The sequence below is a fragment of the Saimiri boliviensis genome, chromosome 1 (genome assembly GCF_048565385.1).
Source record: "Saimiri boliviensis isolate mSaiBol1 chromosome 1, mSaiBol1.pri, whole genome shotgun sequence".
Classification (NCBI taxonomy): domain Eukaryota; kingdom Metazoa; phylum Chordata; class Mammalia; order Primates; family Cebidae; genus Saimiri; species Saimiri boliviensis.
The window spans coordinates 93,249,614-93,272,393 of NC_133449.1; the positions used below are offsets into that span (position 1 = coordinate 93,249,614).

General features: G+C 41.8%; 1 protein-coding gene across 4 annotated transcripts in view; it reads left to right on the plus strand.

Moving 5' to 3' along the window:
• The first annotated feature begins 5,768 nt into the window (after positions 1-5,768).
• The window catches only part of ST6GAL2 (ST6 beta-galactoside alpha-2,6-sialyltransferase 2), an 84,801-nt gene continuing 67,789 nt past the window's right edge, over positions 5,769-22,780 (plus strand). Inside the window, exon 1 of one of the 4 annotated variants that reach the window (XM_074400406.1) lies at positions 5,769-5,985. The gene's annotated coding sequence lies outside the window, so the exon portion shown is untranslated. The other 3 variants (XM_074400398.1, XM_003922775.4, XM_074400408.1) reach the window with 3 other exon arrangements.

The window sequence follows — 22,780 nt, forward strand, 5'->3', positions numbered from 1 at the left end:
AAAAAAATTGGCCCAAAGTTTCTACTTCATATTCATGCTTCCGATGTCTCTGAAATTATCCTCATTATTATCCATTAGTTTCTATAACTAAAGCTATTTTGTACCATTTCTATCATTGACTGAAAAAAATTTAAATTGCTGCAGGATTTGGACTTCTGAAATGGAATGGTGTTTTCAACTCTGCTGTAATTGTGCGTCAGAACAGGCTGTTTCACCTTAGAGTGATTAGGGTTTTGTGAGAGATGTATAACAAATTGCAGGGCTAATCAAGGGAAAATTACCCTGCAGTTGAGGTGAGTTTTAATTAATTATATTGCCAGCTTGTTAGGGAGAGGTCTTTGAAAAGGTAATCAAAGAAACATCACATATGGGCTGTTTGTTCTCTTAGCACTATTTTTAAAATGGAACATTCTTGACCACCCTTCGGTCCATCTTCAAAGCCTCTCAAGGTCTTAGAGTGGAGTTAGGTGTCCTTCTCGTAACTTTCTGATTTGTCTCCCTTCTCCCTGTGTGGAAATAAACAAAAAACACTGAAATAAGAACAAAGAAAGGGCGTTTGTTCAGAGCTTGCCATAGCAAGGGAGTTGGCCACCATCACTTGTGTTGGCAGAGACTCGAAAGCAGGCAGAGTGGGAAAACTGCTTAGCAGAAAGAGGGGAGGGAAGACTCCAGGCATGCCCTGATTGGAGGCTGTTGGTGTGGAGGAGCTGGAAGTGACTAGAAATAGGGCCTCCCAAGTGATTGGTTAGGCAGGTACACTTGTCTACTTTCTTGCCTAGAAAATATACAAGACAGTAGGAGCAGGCACCTGTTCTGTTATTAACTTCTATATCCAAAAACCCTAGAACTGAACTCCTCTTTAAAGGAGGGTAACAGAAAGCACTTGCACATGATGGGTCACGGCGGCTCATGCCTGTAATCCCAGCACTTTGAGAGGTCAAGGCAGGTGTATTATTTGAGGTCAGTATTTCCAGACCAGCCTGGCCAACATGGTGAAACCCCGTCTCTACCAAAAATAGAAAATTAGCTAGGCGCAGGTGCATGCATGCCTATAATCCCAGCTACTTGGGAGGCTGAGGCAGGAGAATCGCTTGAACTCAGGAGGTAGGAGGTTGCAGTGAGCCAAGATGGTGCCACTGCACTCCAGCCTGGGTGACAGAGCAAGACTCTGTCTCAAAACAAAGCAAAGCAAAAAACACTTGCACCAAAAGCTTGTTATGAAATCAATAAGAAGAGAAGCAGAAAACACTCTTCTTTATGGGAAAACATCAACCACAAGTAGAAAACCACCAACATTGCAGGTGGAACCATAAATGGTTCCCTAAGACTGTTTCTCACTTTCCATCCCTCTTTGAGACAGATTTCAAGCATCTCCACAGACATTATCTTTTAATTTGAAAGAAATGACTAGCAACTTCACAGTGGGGAAAACTGGTAGGTACCACCTTAACCAAGTAACCAGTTAACCTCACCCAGGATTGGAACAAATAAACATAACGGGCTTTGCAAACGATGCACTGGGGAAACATAATATTCTGTGCCCTTCCTGGCCAAAAAGAAAAAGGTAAAAGATAAAAAGCATAACCTAATTTTTTTATCTAACTTTAGTCATCCTGGGAAACAACAGAGGAGCCAAAATTGAGGCCATTTAACAAAACAAAACAAATAGTTTAGATTATGCCAAAATGTTAATATCATGTAACCAGTACACAAAGAAACTGTTTCAGATTAAAAAGACTCAAGAGATGTAACAGCTCAATAGAACACATGATTCTGGATTGGATCCTGAATGGAGTGTGGGGGTTTTGGTTTGTTTTTATTTATTTTTTGCTTAAAAAACATTAGTGGGAAAATTGGTGAAATCTGAATAAACTCTGAGATGAGATAATAGTATTCTTATCTATTTCCCTAATTAATTATGATAACTGCACTCTGGTTAACTAAGATAATGTTCCTGCTCTTAGTAAAAACAAAATGAAGTATTTAGGGCTAAAGGGGTATGTTGTATGTAACCTGCTTTTTGATAGTTCAAGAGAAAACATAAATAGTCTAGGAATAATAAAGCAAACACAGTTAAGTTGTGATATTTAGGAAATATAGACAACTGGTATTATTTATCTAGTTCTTCTGTAAGTCAGAAAGTATGTCCATATAAAAAGTTAAATGTAAAAAAATTTAAAATAAAACCTTGTTCTAAGGATTAAATGAGGTAATGCTTACAAAGGATTTAGAATACAGGCCTTAAAATGTTAATGATTAGATGTAATTATTATTATCATAGAATTAAGAAGTGGCAGGGCTACCTCAATCTGGCAAATCAACCTGTATCCTTAATCCCCTCATCCCTGTACTTCATCATTCAGTGTTTGGAGAAACCCAGTGAGATAATGCATAGAAAAGTCTTTATATAAACTGTGAAGTGCTGTGGTTTGGTGAATGTCTAATTGTGAATATGAGCTCAGATTGTTGTGTACAGCTATCTGATGACCTTTGTGTCTGTTGCTGATGAGGTTCTTTGGATTCGGAAAGCTCAAATAACAGCACTAAGGGGACAAAGTCAGAACTAAAACCCAGAGGTCCCAACTTTCAGTTCTCTTTTTATTATTGGATAGTGGGCTGCAAGCAGAAGTTAGGAAAGGATCATTTCTCTCACACCCTGACATGTTTTTCTACTATTCTGTCTGGTAGAACTCATTGCCCGCTGAGATCAGGTGGTGGTCCCAGGACTCCGCCTCTGAGTCCAGCCTCTATTTCTGGACGGGAGCCCACAGAATAGGCCAGGTATCAGCAAGCCTAAAGGCAACCAACTGCATTTTAGTGTTATCCTTCCTACTGCAGATACTGAAAATGGCATCATTCCTATATCTGATGCCGAAAATAATGTTTTTCTCTCCACCTGAAAATACTGACAGAAGGGTAGAGGAAGCTCCTGCTAGCCAAGGATTTTGGCCCCTACACGTATCCAAATATCTAAAACATTTTTTTCTAATGGTGTCTATTTCCTTATGAACATTTCCAAAGACAAAGTGAATTACTTTTTTTTTTTTTTAATCTATGGATTGGCTAGGAAACAAATGTTCCAGTCTCAGCAGTGGATAATGGGTTTCAAAAAGCAAGAATCTGAAGTTCGTTTTTTTATACTGATCAGCCACATGAAAATTTGTTTCACTGATTAAATAGGAAGAGCCCAGATATAGATGATTTTCCTTTCTGGGGTACTAACTTTTCAAGCAAGGGAAGAAGTCAGTGTGTTTTATTTCAGTGCTACGGATGGAAAATCTCAGGTAAATCTGAAAATGAAGATATTGTGTTTTGAGGATATGATCCCAAAAATTTCTATCGGTGACACTTTTCTCATCTGTAAAATAATCTAAAGGTTTATTATAAAATGTAAGTAGCATAATAAGTGATAGAACAATACATTTCTATGAACAATAGTTAGATGAAACAGAATAGCCCAGATGCAGCAATGGTGGAGTTAGAAAATATTTACTCTTCATCCCTGCCCCACCTGAATGCTTCTCAGCTGAGTAACTGAGCTTCCTGATTTGGCTGACTGTTCATGACGTGCTTCAAGTTCCGGAAATGGGAAGGAATTGTCCCTGTGGAAGCTTAGTTGGCTAATTAACAGTGGGTAAGAAAAGGAGAATTGAGGAACCCTACCTTTAAAAAAAAAAAAAAAGAAAGAAAATTCATGTCATTATGAGCAAATGGATAACCTCAAGTGGATTTCTGAATGCTGCCTATCTGTAGGAGTAAGTTTATTCTGTTTTGTTGTTGTTCATGATTTTTTAAGGAAAATAACAGTATAGTTAGTGCCAGAGGAGCTCAGGAATTCCTCACAAATCTATAGACCAATAAAATAATTAAATAATCTGCCCCGGTGTCTCTGAGCAATTAAACTAAAGGGTACCACAATATTTTATTTACTATTACACTCTGACAGAAGCAATCATCAGGATATAGCTTTTTGTATATAAACTGGCTTTGTGGTTTCATTGGGAAGCAATAGATTTAAGTCAGTTTAGTGACTGTTATTTACCACCTCAATCATAAGTAATGAACTAAATCCACTTAAAGTTTTACAACAGTAATTTGCATATTTGCCTTAAGATGGTAGTTTTTCTACTTCTATAAAGTTGACTGTTACTTGGGCACTTTTATTTAACTCATTAAAATTTCTTTAAGACATTAACTTTGGCAGTATTTATGCAAAAAGGACAGTAGGTGTATAAAATACATATACACTATAAAAAGTATATAATTTTTTCTGTTTCACGGTAAAGTGTTTTAATAATGGCTACTGTCATTTATTAATTACTACAATTTATTAGGTATCACATTTCAGGAACTGAGGGAGACACTTTGTACACATGATCTCTACCTCTTAAAACAAACCTTGAAGGTTAGGCACTTTTTTTTTTTTTTTTTTTTTTTTTGAGATGGAGTCTCATTCTGTGCCCAGGCTGGAGTGCAGTGGCCCAGCCTAGGCTCACTGCAACCTCCTGCCTCAGCCTCCCCAGTAGCTGGGAGTACAGGTGCGCACTACGACACCCGGCTAATTTTTGTATTTTTAGTAGAGAAAGGGTTTCACCACGATGGCCAGGCTGGTCTGGAACTCCCGATCTCGTGATCCACTCGCCTTGGACTCCCAGAGTAGTGGGATTACAGGTGTGAGCCACCGCGCCCTGCCGGAGGTAGGTATTATTATATCCGTTATACAGAAGAGAAACAGAAGCTCACAGACTTTGCAACCCCCTCTGTGCCCCTCTGCTATTAAGAGGGTGAGTCGTTCCGCAGGATTTCTTGTTAGCTTGTTTGTTTTGCCACTTTTAACCACATTGTATGTATTTCACATTTATAAAATATATATTTTTTAAAATCTGTGTAACACATTGTCCATTCAGGCAGTTCCGAAGAATTCCAAGTGTCAAACACAATTAATATAATTAGGGAAATACTGAGTAAGCGTTTTCGGCTCACCCTTTTGTTTGAGCACAGTGCATTACACCCACTCGGTTTTAGTTTAATTCCCGCGTTGTTTTCCATTTCTGTAAATTCTTGGGGCGCCCACTGTCTAGCTCAGAGTTTCAGGCTCAAGGTAGGCACTGATTGCTGAATGAATTGGATAGCTAGTTTATTGCTTCCCTCTCCAAAAAAAAAAAAAAAAAAAGCCTAAATTACTTAAATTAACGTACTTGTGGGTTTTTAAGTAATACATTTAATCGAAGATCTCTATCTCCAAAACGTGCATCCCTGTATCGACTGAGGGTGTGGGTGGGGTGAGGGGTGACTAACCAGTCCCACTGAGATGGGCCCAACCTTAGAAATATTACCCATCTACCTGGGATTCCTCTACACCTGAACAGCTCTTTGGGTTCGCGAGAGAACCAGCGGGGTGCAGCACCCAACGCCACGAGCGCGCGCGGAGAGCCACGTTGAAGTTCAGAGGAGTATTTACCAGCAAACAAATAACGGCGCGGTTCGGGGTCCTGGGACCAGCTGCCGCCGCCTCGAGAAAATGCAAGGACCACAGTGAAAGTGAACATTCCGCACGCGACCAGATAGACACTAGATCTGCGCCTCCCCGCGGCCCCGCCCGCAGGCTCCAGCGGCCAGCTGCCAGGCCCGCAACCGCCCACTAGCTCTCCAGGCCGCTTCACCACGTGTCCCGCCGGCCTCTACCCCAAGAACTTTCCGTCCCTCTTGGGGCTGGGGACCGGCAGTGGGGAGGGGCAGGCAGGTGGGGGTCTCCAGACAGCACTGTCTCCGGACTTGGCGAGTTACCCTTCCCAAGTGGAAGGTGGCCCGCAAATGGAAGGTGGCCCGCTCCCAAGCCCATCCCAGATCCTTAGAGTAGCTCCGGGAGCAAGGGCCAGGCGGCAGCGTGGAGCCTGGCGGATCGAGAGGAACAAAGGGAGCGAGGAAACTGGGGAGGATGCTGTACTCCCCTGCGCCCCACCCAGTCGGCTGCCAGTCGCGCAGGTAGCTTGGCCTTCGGCGGTGTAGAAGGGAGGTGTTGGACCGGGTACACAAAGACTTACTTCCGCCAGGCCAGGCGCCCGGACTCTCTCCCCGCCGCCCACAGCCTGTGCGCATTCCAGCATCCCTGCCGCCGCCCGGGACCCGAGTGCCCCTGGGGTGCCAGGCGAGGTGCCAGGCGGGTACCCTCGGAAGAACTAGGGCTGGATGGAGGCGGTGGCCGGGGAGAAACACGCCTTTTTAGGCAGCCGCGCTGCCCCGCACCGCCCCACGCAGCCCAAGTCTGCAATCACTCTCCGCGAGAAGCAGGGATCAGCGCGCAGCCTGGGAGCGCCCCGCCTGCGCTCGCCGGCGGGCCGAGCTGCCGGGCCGGGGGCGCAGGGAGGGGGCAGCTCAACTTCTCAGTGTCCAGCTCCCGCCGGCTAGGTGAGCCTGGAGCCGGGAGGATGATAAGGATGGCGGAGAGGGAGGGGGCTCTGGGGCGAGCGGAGGGGGAGAGCGGAGCTCGGGGGCGGGGCGCGGCGCAGCCTCCGTGCGGGGGCCGGGAGCCGCCGCCTAGCCCCGGGGCTCGGGGCCGCGGTCCCTCCAAACCCGGGAGCCGCAGCCGCGCTGCCGGAAACAATGAGGCGCGCGGCTCGGGGCTGAGCGCAGCCCCCTGCTGCCTTTGAGGCCAAGCCACCCGCTGCGCCCTGCCGCCCGCGCTAGCAGCTGCAGCCAGCGCTGAGCTGCGCTGGCCCCGGGGAGGTGATCTCGCAGGCCGCCTGGGACGCGAACGCCAGCCAGCTCCAAGACCCCCAGGGTAGCAGGAGGAGAACTCGAGCCCGCTGCAGGACGACTCCAACCGCTCACTCGCCTTCTGCAGCCCCCAAGTTCCGCGGCGTACGTCGGGAGCTCCCGGGCCCCGGGTCCCAGCTCTAGCGGGCGTCAGTGTGAATGTGGGAGCGCGTGGCGCGCGCACCCGAGAGGCTCCGGGGGAATAAAATGTGACACGCACGCCTCTGAGTTCAGTGCCGCGCGGCCAGGGAAAGCGCCGAGCCCCGCGGTGTCGTGCGCTTCGAGGCGCAGCGGGGAGAGAAGACTGGTAAGGGAGGGCAGAGGGTAAGGGTGGGTGACGCCTTCCTCGGTGGCGCTGCAGCCTGAGCGCTGCTCTGCCGGAGTTACACTCCTGGATAAGTGGCCAGACTCGTGTGTGGGGAATGTTGAAGGTGGTTTGGGGAGAAGCAGGAAATTCTGGAGAAGCTAATGGGAGGACGGCTCGTGCTTTGGGGACGGACGGACACAGTTGTGCCCCCACGGCTCAGTAATGGTGCGCTTTTATTTTGGCTCTTGGAGTGAAGATTTTTGTCTTTCTTCAGCCAATTCCCGAACAAAACTGCACTTCTTAAAGGTTAAAGTGTGTTCAATTGATTTCTGATTCTCTGTGGCTATAATGTTTGAGGTAGTAGGGATATTTAGAATCCTAAATACCCGAGTCTTAATTCTTATGCAGTTGGCAGGCGTCAAATTCCGCTGTTGGGTTTACTTTCCGCGGTGTGCAGAGTGGATATTTGATGCACTCTTTTGAGTAGAGAGTGTGACGTCCATCTCATTTCGGATTTGCCGACTCTGTGTTGGGGGACAGAGTGAAGTTAAACTCATGGCTCCCGAAAGTGCTGCCTTCCGAAGAGCTGAATAGCTGTGTTTGGAGAAGCTGTGCTTTCCAGGAATTTAAATGAGACTTTTTGTGATTGCTTTCCAGGTCTCTCCTCCTAGTACCATATTTGTTTTGTCAGGCTGAACTTTCAAAGCTGTTTTGTAATCTGAGAAGCACTTTAGGGGGGAAAGTAATGCTTGGCTGGATTTTTGTGAACTTATTTTTATTGGACATGCGGAAAATTTGGCGAGAGGCAAACCATATTTGGTTGAAATCATTGTCTTTTGCGCCACTGCCGTTCTGACCATGAAGGGGCATGCTGGCCCTTGTCGCCGCTGACTGGCTGCTTGGGTGAGGGGATCTTTGGTGGGTGGGTTGTGGCACATTTTGTATTTAGAGAATTTTTGGCACACGTGAAAAACCCCACGCTGGTTACTTTGATGCTTCAATTTTTGAAATTCTGATCAACATTTTTTGCCAATTTGAAATATAATTTATGACTAAGGAAGAATTCCAACAAAGTGAAGTGCTCTCTATATATGCTATACATGATGTATATGTGTATATACATATACATCATATATGAATGTAAATACACACACACATCGTGTGTGTGTGTGTGTGTGTGTGTGTGTGTGTATAAAATCCTGTTGCTGCAAATTTAGAGTTAAAATTTCTTTCAAAAGGAAAAATGATGTGTGGCCTTGAGTCTATTGTTTTTCTGGAACTCACAACCAAAATTTTTAAGGCACTCGAGGCCTCTTTTACTAACGCGTTAGAAGAAACTGTTGGCAAAGGTGAGTGAGTATTGTGCTCAAAACTGATGAAATCCTAAAATAATTAGGTGAAGTGCCTTGAATTTTACAGCAACGTTCAAAAGGCACTCAGACTTGTTGGAATTCTCGATCCAATTCTTATTGCAGTAGGTATAAGTTGTAGCATCTTACCTTTTTGCTTGGTGCTGTGAAAGCTTCTGGAGTTTTGAGCCAAATCTCTTGCAGAGATTGTGATAGGAGTCTCCGCTCTATGTGGAGTACTGAGCTCCATAGTTTAGAGAGGTTGTGGATGGATACTCCTGGAAAGAGTAAGGTCAGAGCAAGGACCAACATTTGTGTTTGCTGTGTGGTGCACATGATCTAGAACACAAGATAAAAAATTGAGGATATTTAGACTAGAGGATTGAAGGTTGAGATCATTTAACATTTGAAAATATGTGAATGATTTATTATGCAGAAGAGGGCAATCATCTGTGTTGTTTCTGATGAGGATAATTAAGAGGGAAAGGGTTTACTCTGTGGGATGAAGACTTAAGTTGAGTCTAAGGAGTTGTGGCTAATCCAGCCAGCAAAGATTGGTTAAACAGTGAAGGGACTGCTGAAAATATTCCTGCGTGTGCTTGTTACTGGAAGGTCTCCCCTCCCCCCCCCCCACCATCCTCTGGAATTTCTCCTCTTTCTGAGACAGTTTAAGTGTGTGAGGCTCTGGTCTATTGCTTATTCCAATACTGACTGAAATTTTATCCTCCAGGTTTAGAATTTATCCAAGCATTTCTCAAGTGCTTAGATCTTTTCTGAAATGACAAACTCATTTCTAGGCTTCTGCAGCTCCTGCTTAAGTGAATACATGATAGATTCCTTCCCAAAAAATTGGAGATATTTGTCCTCTAGGAAGCTCTTAATTAATTTGCAGATTTGCTACCTCATTGGTGATACTTTGAATAAAAATATCTTATGAATGATAATAAGGACAGTCTTCGTCAATGCATTTGCTCTTTAAGCATATTGTGTTATTCCTGATCGATTGAGTTTTTACCGCTCCTAGATTTTCTCTAGTATCATCCTAAAGTTTAATTGCTTAAATTAAATTAAGTGCTTAACATGTATAAATGTCTAAGGTAATCAGATAGTACCCTCCTGGCAGGTGTATGTTAAGTTTTGATTTTTTTAAGCATTGAAAGCTGAAAGCCCATCCCCCCCCCCACACACACACACAAAAACCTATATGGGATGAAATTCTCAAATGACTATAAAAGTGACAATTGCATGTAATTAGATACTAATTTTGGAAAGTGGAAGGGAAATGCAGGTGCACATTTGCACAGAAATTTTCAATGTTCTTACACCAATTGTGGATATCAATGCCAAGGACGGAATGAGCTATAGATGACCAGCCACTGTGTCAGTTACCACACTTTCAGTTTAATGTCGCTGCTATTTTTCTGAAAGCTCTCCTTCCAACTTTTGACAAATTTGTTTATAAATGTTATTAAGTACACCGTGCAAAGACATCAGTGTTAGAGAAACTCGGATTTATTATGCCTCTTCCAAAATTTGAAATTTACCCTTCCTTGATCCAAACCACCTCCCACCCCTCTCATTGAATTGATGGGGGAACATCTGCAATTCAAAATACTTGGAATCTACCTAGTGCACAGGTGAAATGCATTTAAATGGGGATGAGGTATGACCTGGGTAGTCCTAAGGCTTTGTAGGAGTTGGTCTTCTGGTCCAGCCCCAGCATTGGTCCTAGCTCTGGTGAAAGCAGGGCCCCAGCAGTTGTGGGACTATTTTCTTCACTTGGCCACCTGCAGGTTCCTGATTATCCCGCAGTACCAAGCACCTACTGGTTTTTGGGGGTGAAGTGTTCTGTTTATGGAAAGGACACGAGAGGCATGCTGCCCACTTACATCTGGACAGAACTGTTCTGTTCCCTCCTGGCTTCTGCTGCCCTCTGTGGTCTTGTCTAGGGAAGAAGTCCATGTCTAGGAAGGCATGCAGTGGCTTTACAAAGCTAGAGGGATGTGAAGGCTGGGTTTGCAGTTTTGCACTGGACTTGCTTAGGGAGCCAGGGAAAGCTATTGAGCGGTGTTCTTGAAGTGACCAGAACTGGAGAAAGACAGCTTTATCAGAGCTCTGTTTCCAGGGCTGAAAAAGGAAGGCTTAGATTAAACCCTTTCCAACATGTCTTCTGGTGTGAGAGTCTGCAAAACTGATGATTGTAAGTTCTGGCGTACTTAACAGCTAACTGCTGTGCAGCCCCAGGAGACAATCGCAATTCAAGAATATTAATAGTGACTAATTGGCGCTTATGATGTGCCACATCCAACTATTTGCTTTGCACAGATTATCATCATTATGCCCATTTTGTAGGTGAGAAGACTGAACCTCAGAAAGGTAAAGTGCCTTGGCAGAGCTGGGATTTGAACCTGTTTAGGGGTGTCCCAAACCCATGCTATTAGACTGAGATCTGCTCAACAGAGGAAAACAAGAATGACAACTCCCATCATTGTGTGGGGCCAGAGGCCAACTATGACTATAAGCTTTCACGTTCTCAAACCAGGCTGAGCCTGCTGGATGGGGAAGATTTTACATGATAGAAGAGGATTTCAGGGAACTCGTGTATACAGAAAGCATGTGTTCATCAGAACCTGAAAGCAGAAAAAGGTTTAAGCTGCAAGTTAAAAATGGGCCATGAAATGTGGAATATCCAGTCAATATTAGAATGAAATTTGGGCTGACATGAAGCATGTCATATCAAGTGAAATTTCCAAGGAAAAATTTAGGCTAAGAGTCAAGAAAATGATTCATCTGTTTTGAGTTACTGGGTTGGTGAAGAGAGCTAGCTCAGAAAGTAGTCTCCTGGGACATTTAGAAATACATTGGCTAAAGCATTAGAGAATAAGAAAAATCCTGCAATATCTTGATTGTAAGCCTTTGTTTTCAGAAGTTTATAATTCACACATTAAGTTCTACTATGGTCTGCTTCTACTGTTTGAGCCCGAGAGAAAAATACTTTATTAAATTTAAAACCATTGGTTTTCCATGTTCAAATTACACAAATTTTTCAAGTAGAGGTTCTTGCATGTTGGTAATTGTGGTTTCTAAAATGACTTAGCTGTAAATTAAATATGGGAAAGGGTACGTCTCTTAGATAACCCAATAGCTTTCATTATTTAGAAGTAAAATGTAAAAGTAGCTTCTTTGAAAGTATAGGGATGACTTTTCTGAAATGTAAGTATAATATTATATGCTAAAAACCCATAATTGTATGACTGACCACAAATGGGTGGAAAAAAGTACAGTTAATATAGGATTTGTTGTCTAAATGATAGAGCTAACCCAGTTACAAAATGGAACTGTACATGTAGAATTAAATGAATGAATTTGTTTTTACTGTTAGAAGAGGGATCTTGCTATGTAAATCATATTTTAAAATTAGGGAAAGTATACCCCATTAGAAATCTTGTAGGGTTTGGTGCAGTGCCTGTAATCCCAGCACTTTGGGAGGATGATGCAGGCAATTGGTTGAGCCCAGGAGTTTAGGACTGGCCTGGGCAACATAGCAAGACCCTCATATCTACAAAAAATTTTTTGAAAAAATTAGCTGGATGTAGGGGAAGCACCTGTAGTCCTAGCTACTCAGGAGGCTGAGTTGGGAGAATCACCTGAGCCCTGGAGTTTGAGGCTGCAGTGAGCCATCATCACACCACTGCACTCTAGCCTGGGTGACAAGTGAGACCCTATCTCAAAAAATAAAGAAATAAATAAAATTTCAAATGAAAAAGAGAACTCTCTTTAAAAAGAACACACGTGCACACATACACGTGCAGACACACTCACACACTCACAAGTAAGCACCAGAGGAATAAAATCCTGCATTATGTATTGTTACATCAGTAATCAGGAGTGGGAACTTGGATTAGGATACTTGAGCATTATTTGTTAGGATTCATGGCTGTTGCCTAACAAAATTAGGACAAGAGCCTAGCCCTTCTGACTGAAAGAACATTCTTTTTCCTATCTGACTTATCTCTGAGAAAATTTTATGTTCCAGATTGCATGTGGCTTGTGAGAAGCCAACCAAAATGTTTAGGGTTTAAACTTTCTCTTAGTTTATTATAAATAGGATACATAGGGAAAACATACTTTTACTTTTACGTATACATATATGTGAGTGTGCATGTTTCTAAATGTTCTTTGTGATGACAGCAGATGTGCTCAGAGTCCCTGGGTCCCTTTGGTGATGTGCAGAATGTATTTGACTGTTGAGAATAACTTTTGAGATTGGCTTCTCAGGCAGGTCCTTTGGGGCTCCTGGCACCAGGCTGATGGCCGGAATCTCACATATTGGTTAGCTGTTCTCTGTAATGAGAGGCTGAGCCACTTGAGATATTTTAGGTCATCCTGAAGTTCACCAAATACTATAGGTGATTCAATCTGTTTTCTGGAGAGCAGATGACTATTTGGAATTGCCCTGCATTATGTTGTCTTCTAATCACTATAGGCAAAATAATTAAGACCATAAGCCTAAGAGTTATTAAAAAAAAAAAAAAACTATATGCTCTAGTTTCTAAGGCAAATTTTAAGTAATTTATGAATAAATGGGAAATAGACAAATGTAACATGATTTCCTTTTTAAAAATGTCAATATATGTATAGATATTGATATAATGTATATATTGGCCTATAATTTCCATTGTTTAAAGGGCAGCTTACCCCCTCCGAGTGACAGTGTAGTTAAAAAACATTCTTCTGCCTGATGTTCAAAATTAGTAGTTGGGAGAGTTGAACTAATTAAGTAATTGTCCTGACTCAATACTTGGTGTGTTAGAATAACATTCATGGAGTGTCATTATTATTTCATTAACTATTTGAGGCAGGAGAGTTTCCAAGGTTGACTTGATAGTGGTAGGAAAATGTCCGAAAGGTATGGCTTTAAGATAATGTGATTGTGTCCCTAAGTTCAATCTAAACATTTGTTACTTGCCTCTCTCTACACTTTGCTCCGCAGAATTAAAACACATCATGCTGTATTCTCATCATAACCTAGCAAGACCCCACGTATCACTATTGGGATATATACACAGAAATGACAGGGTTGATTTTTTCATTTGGCATTTTTCCAATATTATCTCATGACAGTTAAGCACAGTATTAGATGTAGAACCAGAAGCAGGTAAAAGGAAAGCTTTAGACTGTATTACACAATGTGCCTCTTAAGGGGTGATGGAAGGACTCCTGGCCTAAGGAACCTCTGTTGTTTCCAGATGGTGTAGATCTATCCCAATTATAATATGGAAGCCCCAGGTAAAATTAAACAAGCTCACCTTACCATAAATATCCATATTTATCCCTGTTTTTCAGTTGCCCAAATTAGATGAATCTTGTTCTTACCACACTGTGTTGAAAATGAGAGGTGAGTTTATAATGTAGAAATATAGTTGTCTCTCAGTATCCTTAGGGTATTGAGTCCAGTATTCTCTCTGGATAACCTAATCCACAGATGCTTAAGTCCCTGATATAAAATGGCGTGGTATCTTTGTCTAACCTAGGCAGATTCTCCTGTATATTTTAAATCAATTGTTTGTAGATTATTTATAGTACCTAATACAATGTAAATGCTACCTAAACAGTTATGCTGGCTTTGTTTTTTAATTGCTGTTTGAGAGACAGAGGTCTTACCGTTCTCTCCAGGCTGGTCTTGAACTCTTGGACTCAAGCAATCCGCCCAACCTCGGCATCCCAAAGTGCTGGGATTACAGGTACATGCCTCCACGCTCGGCCTGGTTTTTGTCTTTCACAATCAGGGTCTCACTCTGTTGCCTAGGCTGGATGCAATCATGGTGCAATCATGCTCACTGCAGCCTCAAATTCTTGGCTCAAGCAATCCTCCCACCTCAGCCTCCTGAGTAACTTGGATTACAGGTGTGCACCACCACACCTGGCTACTTTTTAAAATGTTTTTGTAGACATAGGGTATCACTCTGTTGCCCAGGCTGGTCTTGAGCTTCTGATCACTAGCGATCCTCCCACCTCATCTCCACAAAGTGCCGGGACTACAGGCATGAGCCACTATGCCAGCCTACACTGTATGTTTATTGTTACTATTTTTATTCTTATTTATTTATTTTTCCAAGTATTTTTGAGTGATTGTGGGTGTCATCTGTGGATGTGGAACCTGTGGATGCAGAGGGTTAACTGTGACTGGCATACAGATTTGGTTTGGGAATTACTGCGTGTATTCAGCACCTAAGCAATAGCTGCTGAATGTTCAAGGTGGTGGGCGCAACCTTCAGCCAGGCACCAGGGTGCAGCCCTTCAGGTCCCTGCTCAACCCAGACAGTAGGACCTTGGTCACAAGGCTGTTCCTTAGAAATGCCCCTCACTGAACTGAAAGGCATACCCACATTGATTGGTTTGCTTCTCCTTCAAATAACATTCAAGTTCTGTGTGTGTGGAGAGGTTGTAGGGAACAGTACTATAGGAAGGTAGACATGCGTGGTTTTGTTTATTTGTTTTACATATATATATATATATATATATATATATATATATATACACATATATATATACACACACATATATATATATATATATATATATATATATATATATATGTGTATATATATATGGTGGGTAGAAAATAAGGATTAATGAATGCAGTAAGGTGTTTGAGCACTCCTCTTGTTTATTGCCTGTAGGTGCCAACCAAATATTTTTATAGAGATACGGTTAAGCCCCTTGGCATGTTCAACTAGGTACTATGAAATTTGGTACTGACAGTCTGTAAGGTGGAGGAGAAAAAGTGATGAAGTCACAGGCCCCATTGTCTGTGATGGTAGAATGCGATTTAGATAGTAAATTTTACAAAAAGAAGTTCACAGGTGCTGATATGTTCAGGTGCTTGGGTGAAAGACGTTATTGCATACAACGAAAGGCCTGGAGCTCATAGGCCTTCCATCCTCATGTGCATATACATAGATATGCAATATTTTTATCCAGATTTACTTTCACATAACATTGTCAGCTCCATGGAATCTCACATGTCAGATTTCATCAACTTCAAGTACAAAAGACTGAAGTGGAATATTGCCCCCAGACCACCTTATGAGATCTAAGGCTTATAAGAAGCCAACTTGGCTATATCCCCAGCTTGAAAATCACAGAGGCCATAAGAGGATTTCCTAAACTTTCCAAAGGTGGTATTGTAGTCAGTAACCACTGGCCCACGGGATGCATTCCCCTCATAGTCTTCAAACCAGAAATGTCAAATGAACATTTCTGGATGACATCAAATAAATTTAGGAAGAGGAAAGGGTACAAAGAAACATGTCATCTTTCCTTTCCCCCACCTACCACTTTTTTTCTCTCTAAATAGACTCTTTGGAGTCCTGAACGTTTCTCTTCCTCATTTAGGCGTGTCTTTCTCACCAATGCGCTTCTTGTGTCCACATGCAAACGGAGGACGCTGTGGCGCCTGCTCCCTCCACCGTGCAGGGTTACTCTGGCTTTTACACCGTGACTCTACCTGTCTTGTTTTCTTTAGCTGTATACCTTAATCAGAAAGTTGCTAAGTGAAAAATTAATTATTAAATCTTTTGCCAGTGCCAGCTGTGCACAAAGCATGTGTTTGATGAATTTTCATAAACCAAATATACCTTTGTAACCAGCACATCAAGAAGCGATTCTTACCAGCACCACGGAAGCCTCCTGGTCCCCTCTTCTGGTTACTGTCCCCCAGTGGGTACTCCCTATTCTGATTCATAGCAGAGTAGATTAGTTTTGTGTCACCTGCTCACCAGCTTATACTTAAAAGTTAAAAAAAATAACTTTTAAACAATTTTTTTTTAAATAATTAAGGTGAAGTTAACCAGGAATGAAGTATTGGTTGTGCTATTACAGTACAAAAGTTCAATATTTGTTCATCATTGAAACTTTTCATGCTGTCTGAAGTTCATTTTGTTATTAAAACCCCAGCGTTGTTACAATATAAAAGCTTAGTTTTGCCATTTGTTCAGTGCTATAGATCTTTCTTCAGTTGACTACAGCTGGAAGACCAAAAGTAAATTTTAAAATGTAGTACAAGCCAGTGCATTTTACTCTAAATCTTGAAGATGTATTTTAATATGTTCCAGTTTATTAAAAACAGTGCTGGACATATAACATTTATATGGAAAAAACACACTTTAAAAATGAAATTTGTGTTCAGGCATGTTAACTTGCACTTTTATTCTCAGCTTTCAGGAGGTTGAGGTGGGAGGATCTCTTGAGCCCAGAGGAGTTCAAGACTGCAGTGAGCTATGATCGCTCCAGTGTGCTTCAGCCTGGGGACAGAACGAGACCTCATCTATTTAAAAGAAGAAATTTACTAACTGAATTCAATTTTCTTTGGCGTTTAACTTGTAGCCTCTGAATTGTGAATTTGGAATAATTGAATATTGCAAGTGGACATTGATATTGGACCCTCAGCCCAAGGAATCTCTGTTATTTCCAGATGATATATATCTATCCCAATTATAATATGGAAGCTTATTAAATGAACAGTTCTAGAAGCTTTTCTACATAATATAATGAGATCTCTTAGGAGATGTTTTAAAGCAACTAGCTCAGCAGGGAAAGTTCATCAGGACATGGAAGATTAAAGTCATATAGATTCCTTGTAATTTTTGTTCTTATACAGGAATTCTACATTGCAGTTGGAAATAATAAATGTAAATATAAAAACCCAGCCCAGGCCTGTCCCATACCCCGTCAGTTGCTGGTCCATACTTGGAGTGTGCTGACCAGCTTTGAGAGATGTGTCCATGATACCAAAAACTAAAGTTCAAAGGAATATAAAGAAAAAATAGAGTGGGCTGGACGTAGTGGCTCACGCCTATAATCCCAGCACTTTGGGAGGACGAGATGACTGGGTTGCCTGAGCTCAGAAGTTCAAGAACAGACTGGGCAACATAGAGCAATCTATTCTCTACCAAAAATACAAAAAATTAGCCGGGAGTGGTGGTGGCGCTTGCAAGTGGTCCCAGCGACTCTGGAGGTTGAGGTTGGGGGATCGCTTCAGCCTGGGAGGTGGAGGTAGCAGTGAGTAGAGATCGCACCCTACACTCCAGGCTGGCTGAACAGCAGAGTGAGACCCCATTTAAAAAAGAAAAGAGAAAAAGTTAAATGATATCTTAAAATTTGGTAGAATGGAAGAGAATAAGAAATAGAAATGATTTCAAAAGTAAAAAGGAGAACAGGCAGATTGCCTAATGAAGATCAGGTGTTCTCATATTATATTGTATAAATTCAGAATTTTCTTAAAGCCAAAGAAGTTGGCTTAAATCCAGAGCCAGATGCAAATGGTTCCATTTGGTGTGGAGCTGCGTATTTGGCAGCCAAAGCTGACATGGCATTAAGGTTCTAACGATTTGGTGTCTGCTTCCTGAAGAGGAAGCTGTCTCTGCTACCTGCTGCTGCAGATGCTGGCTTGTCTGCAACGTGCCCTTGGGCATGTGCTATTTAAGTGGTTTGAAAGTATGTGATTATGCCTCATATGCTTGTCCAGAGTCTCTGCCCTTATGGAAACAGTGACATTTACAGTTTCTAGAGGGTGAAGTGTTTCTTGGGCTTCAGCATCCAGTGTTTATCATACTCTTTAAGGAAAAAATTGAGTGGAAGCCGAGCACTACTCGTAGCTAACAGAGTATTTTGTATTAGAATCCATTTTACAGATGTCTCCATTCACTCTTGCCCTCCTCCTGCACACCCATCCCTTTGCCGCTTTGGCCAAGAGTCCTCCTTCCAAACTTGAAGCTCAGTCCTGTGCCATTCTCTCCTCCTCAGATGTCCCAGTCATCCTCCATTGCATACAGGACACTGTCTGCCATTTTTAGAACATCATGTGCTTCTGGCTTGGGTCCAAGCTCATGGTCTCCACTTTTCTACTCCCCTATCAACCACAGCTACCTTCAGGATCTCTCCTTGACCAGATTATTAAGGACTTGGTTCTTTCTCTCTCCCACTACCCACTTCCCAACCCCTAACTTACACCAACTTCCATTCATTTACCAGCAAGCCTTCCCTAACACACACACCTAACGTGACTTGGTTCCTACCTGCACCATAGCATCAAGCCTCTGCTGTTGCACTTGCTACTCTGTTATAATTGACTTTGCTCCCTTCCCACCCCTGCGAAACTGTAAGTTCCTTGCAGGCAGCCTCCAGAACTCTGTGTCCCAGCTGTCAAGCATGTTGTGTGGTACTGAGCCCTGGAAACTTCATGAATCTATGTCAAATGGATGGATCTAGGAGTCCTGTTAGATTGAAAGGATGGCTGTCTACTCTCTAAGTGTGATGTCTAAAAACAAAGGAGAGTGGGTGGGATTTTTCCCCTCTTTCTTCAGGTAGAATCCCTATGAACAGGGCTCCCCAAATTCTAGTGATCCATTTATAAACAGAACATTCCCTAAGGACAAGGGATAGACTGTACATTCCTTGGCCCAGGTGGGCTATCCTGCATATACACTCTCTTATACTTTAGAGTTGCCACTAATCACTGGAGAAACACATTTACCAGCAATGTTAGGAAATCACTGCTAAGCCATTCAACCTAATAATTTTTGTGCCACTCATGGCTTTCACAGAGAGAACCTGAAATTCACATTTCTCGTGGAAATGATTAAAAATAGGGTTCAGCATCTTTATTTCTTTCTTTAGCAAAGCATTTGGAACTAAGGGACACATGTAATCACTAAATAATTAGTAAATATATTGGGTTGGATCTGTCCTTCAAGGATTTATAAAAAGCACTTTGTCTTGGATTCATAAATGTTGTACAAATCCTACAATTAGAACTACATACATTTTCAGCACTTAGTGTGATAATAAGGCCATTCCAGAATGAATGGGCTCAGCAGTGTTTTGTTATTATTCTGCCTGCCCAAGAATTATCTATGAATAACTATTAAAATTGGGAAAAGGTACTTCTACACCAGGGGGAATATACAGTATCAGCTGTCCATGAAGAATTATAAATGCAGGGCCTTGATCTTGGGTTCAGCCCAACCCCGTTCCAGATAGAGAAACTAACAAACACCTTTAGCTTAAAGCCCAGGGAAGGTACTGTGCTGTCCCCTGCCTGTGTGTATCAGATGCATGGTCGCGACCTCATTCTGCCATCACTCCCTGCAGGAGATGGCCACAGGGCTGGGGACATCTGTGGAGAGAGCTGAAGGGTCAGTGAGCATTTGGGGTCATTAAAGTTTATGTGGATCTTTGTGTATTTTCTGAATTTCTTTTCAGACTCATAGCCTTCTGAGTGAGCATTTTGTTTTGTTTTATTTTGTTTTTTGAAATGTTGCAGCTGCTCAAAGGTGAAGTTAAAATCAGGGGCATGCCTGGTACATGTCAGTTAATTAAAGGGACTATTTTCCTTACTCTGAACCTGTACTAGAATCAAAATAAAAAATATTCAGGGATTGAAGTTAGGAATGTTAAATGACCTTCAATGTTAAGTAGAACTTCACAGAATATAATAGCAGCACATGAAGTTTAAAACAAAAGGAACCCCATCTCTACTAAAAATACAAAAAATTAGCCAGGTGTGGTGGTATGCACCTATAATCCCAGCTACTCAGGAAGCTGAGGTAGGAGAATCACTTGAACCCAGGAAGTGGAAGTTGTAGTGAGCCAAGATCATGCCACAGCACTCCAGCCTGGGCAACAAGAGCAAACTCCAGGCGACAAGAGCAAAACTCCGTCTCAAAAACAAAACAAAACGAAAACCAACCAAACAAACAAAAGGATGTATGTGGAACATTTGAATACATGATGTCATGTCTCCATGTAAACAAGGGACTTCTCATACAAGAGAAGATAGAAGAGCCTAAGTGTGGATGTCCTTACATCCGTGGAAATCATTTTAAATCACCTTCATAAGCAACTTAAATGGACTTCAGTGACTTCATGGATGCTGATTATTAGTGGTTGTCATTCCGACTGTGTCAGCTTGGCAGTCCCTACCACTGCCCGGGGCTGTTCCTGATTTCTACAACGTAAGCACAAACTCAGGTCTGGCCCTGGACTCATGCACCAGACGAAGAAGAAAACTTGGTCTTCTATTAGGAAACTGAATTGGTTTCTAGAGCACTTCAGTATTGCTGTTATTTCAGATAATATATAGTCATGTGCCACATACAACATTCAGTCAATGACAGACCACATATAACACAGAGATCTCCTGAGATTCTAATGGAGTTGCAAAATTCCAATCTCTTAGAGACCTGTAGCTGTTGCAAGGTTGTACTGCAATGCATTACTGCATTGTATGTTAGTGATGATGCTGGTATAAACAAACCTACTATATGCCAGTCATAAAAGTCTATCACATACAATTATGTACAGGGCATAATACTTGATAATGATAACAAACCATAATAAAGTAACAACAATAAATGTGTTACTTGTTTATGTATTTACTATACTATACTTTCATCGTTCTTTTAGAATATACTCCTTCTAATTTAAAAAAAAAAAACAAAGTTACCATAAAACAGCCTCAGGCAGGTCTTTCAGGAGAATTCCAGAAGAAGGTGTTGCTATCGTAGATGATGACAGCTCTATGCATGTTATTGCCCCTCAAGACCTTCCAGTGGGACAAGATTGGAGGTGGAAGACAGTGATATTGATGACCCTGATCCTGTGTAGGCCTAGGCTAATGTGTGGGTTTGTGTCTTAGTTTTTAACAACAAAAAAGCTTAAAACGTGAAAAATAAAATAAAAAATTTTAAGCATAGAAAAATGCCTATAGAATACATAGAAAGAAAAGATACTTTGTACAGCTGTACAATGTGTTTGTGTTTTAAGCTAAGTGTTACAAAACAGTCAAAAGTTCTAAGAAAATAAAAAGTTTATAAAGTTTAAAAGTTACTAAGCTAAGTTACTAAAGCTAAGATTAATTTATTGTCAAGGGAAGAAAAACTTTTTTTTTGTAAATTTAGTGTAAACTTATACTTTGCCTAAGTGTACAGTGTTTATAAAGTCTACAGTAGCATATAGTAATGTCCCAAGACCTTCATATTCACTCACCACCCACTGAGTCACCCAGAGCAACTTCTAGACATGGAAGTTCCATTTATGGTAAATGCCACATACAGGTGTACCATTTTTAAATTTTTATACCATATTTTTAGTGTATTTTTCCTCTGTTTAGATATGTTTAGACACATAAATACCGTTGTGTTACAATTGCCTAGTATGCAGTACAGTGATACACTGTACATGTTTGTAGCCTGGGAGCAAAGCAATAGGCCATACCACACAGTCTAGGTATACAGTAGGCTGTACAATCTAGGTTTGTGTGAGTACATGCTGTGATTTCATACACTAATGAAATTGCCAACGGATGCATCTCTCAGAATGTATCTGTCATTAGCAAGTCATGACTATATTAAATTAAAAAATCTGTTAAAATTCTTTCACTTTGCTTAATTACCTTAGATCCCTGCACACCCTCAAGCCCTTTTCATTTTCCTTGTGAGCTGTGCTATGCCATCTTAATAGGGTTTACATTGCTGGTCAGTTTCTCTGCACTTTTTAATTATATTGTTGTCCTGGAGAAGGTTTTTGATGACTGGATGTGGTTAGAAAGGTCTATGACTGCATTCCGGAATGCTAATGTCTAGGAAGGCCTCATCCTGTGCCCAAACCAACCTGTCAACCTGAAGAATGTTGGGCTCTTCAGGAAACCCATAATCATTGGATATTGGCACTGGATTTGAAAGGATCTCAATCTTCTGCAAGAAGTGATGAACTTGGCCGAGGCATACCTTCAGTAATGAGTTTGGTGTTTTGCTTGTTTATTTGTTAGATTGTTTTTTCAACTGATTTAATTCCTTGAGAACGTGTACTCTCAGGCAGTGAAAGTAAATACAATTTTGCGGCTTCCTAGAAAACTGGTAATAAATCATAAGGATCTAACAAGAAGAAGTGGCCTGGGTTTACTTGTGTACATTTCGTGACTATCTGGGCTAAGTGGAAGTTTTCACATTTTTCGCCCTTTTAGTGAATTACTATTAAACATTTAGTTTATACATCAAAATCCCTATCTTTATTCATTTTTGGAAAGAAAATCTGTCTCTTGGTGTCCAGGAAACAGAAGACTAGCATCAGGCTGGGAGCTTCGCACAATATCAGGACTCTTCTCTCTGGCCAGTGAAGGGTGGGGAAAATCTCATTCTGCGGGGATCAGAGGATTCGTGTACAAAAATTGGCTGAGTATAGCGCTCCCCACCCGCCCAAGTGACTGCCTGTGCAGAGCTGGCTTTCCCACACTCCTCTCACTGGCCATCTTGCAGGCAGATCCCAGGCACGTCACCTTTGTTAGTTCTGTTGGTCGGTCACACCA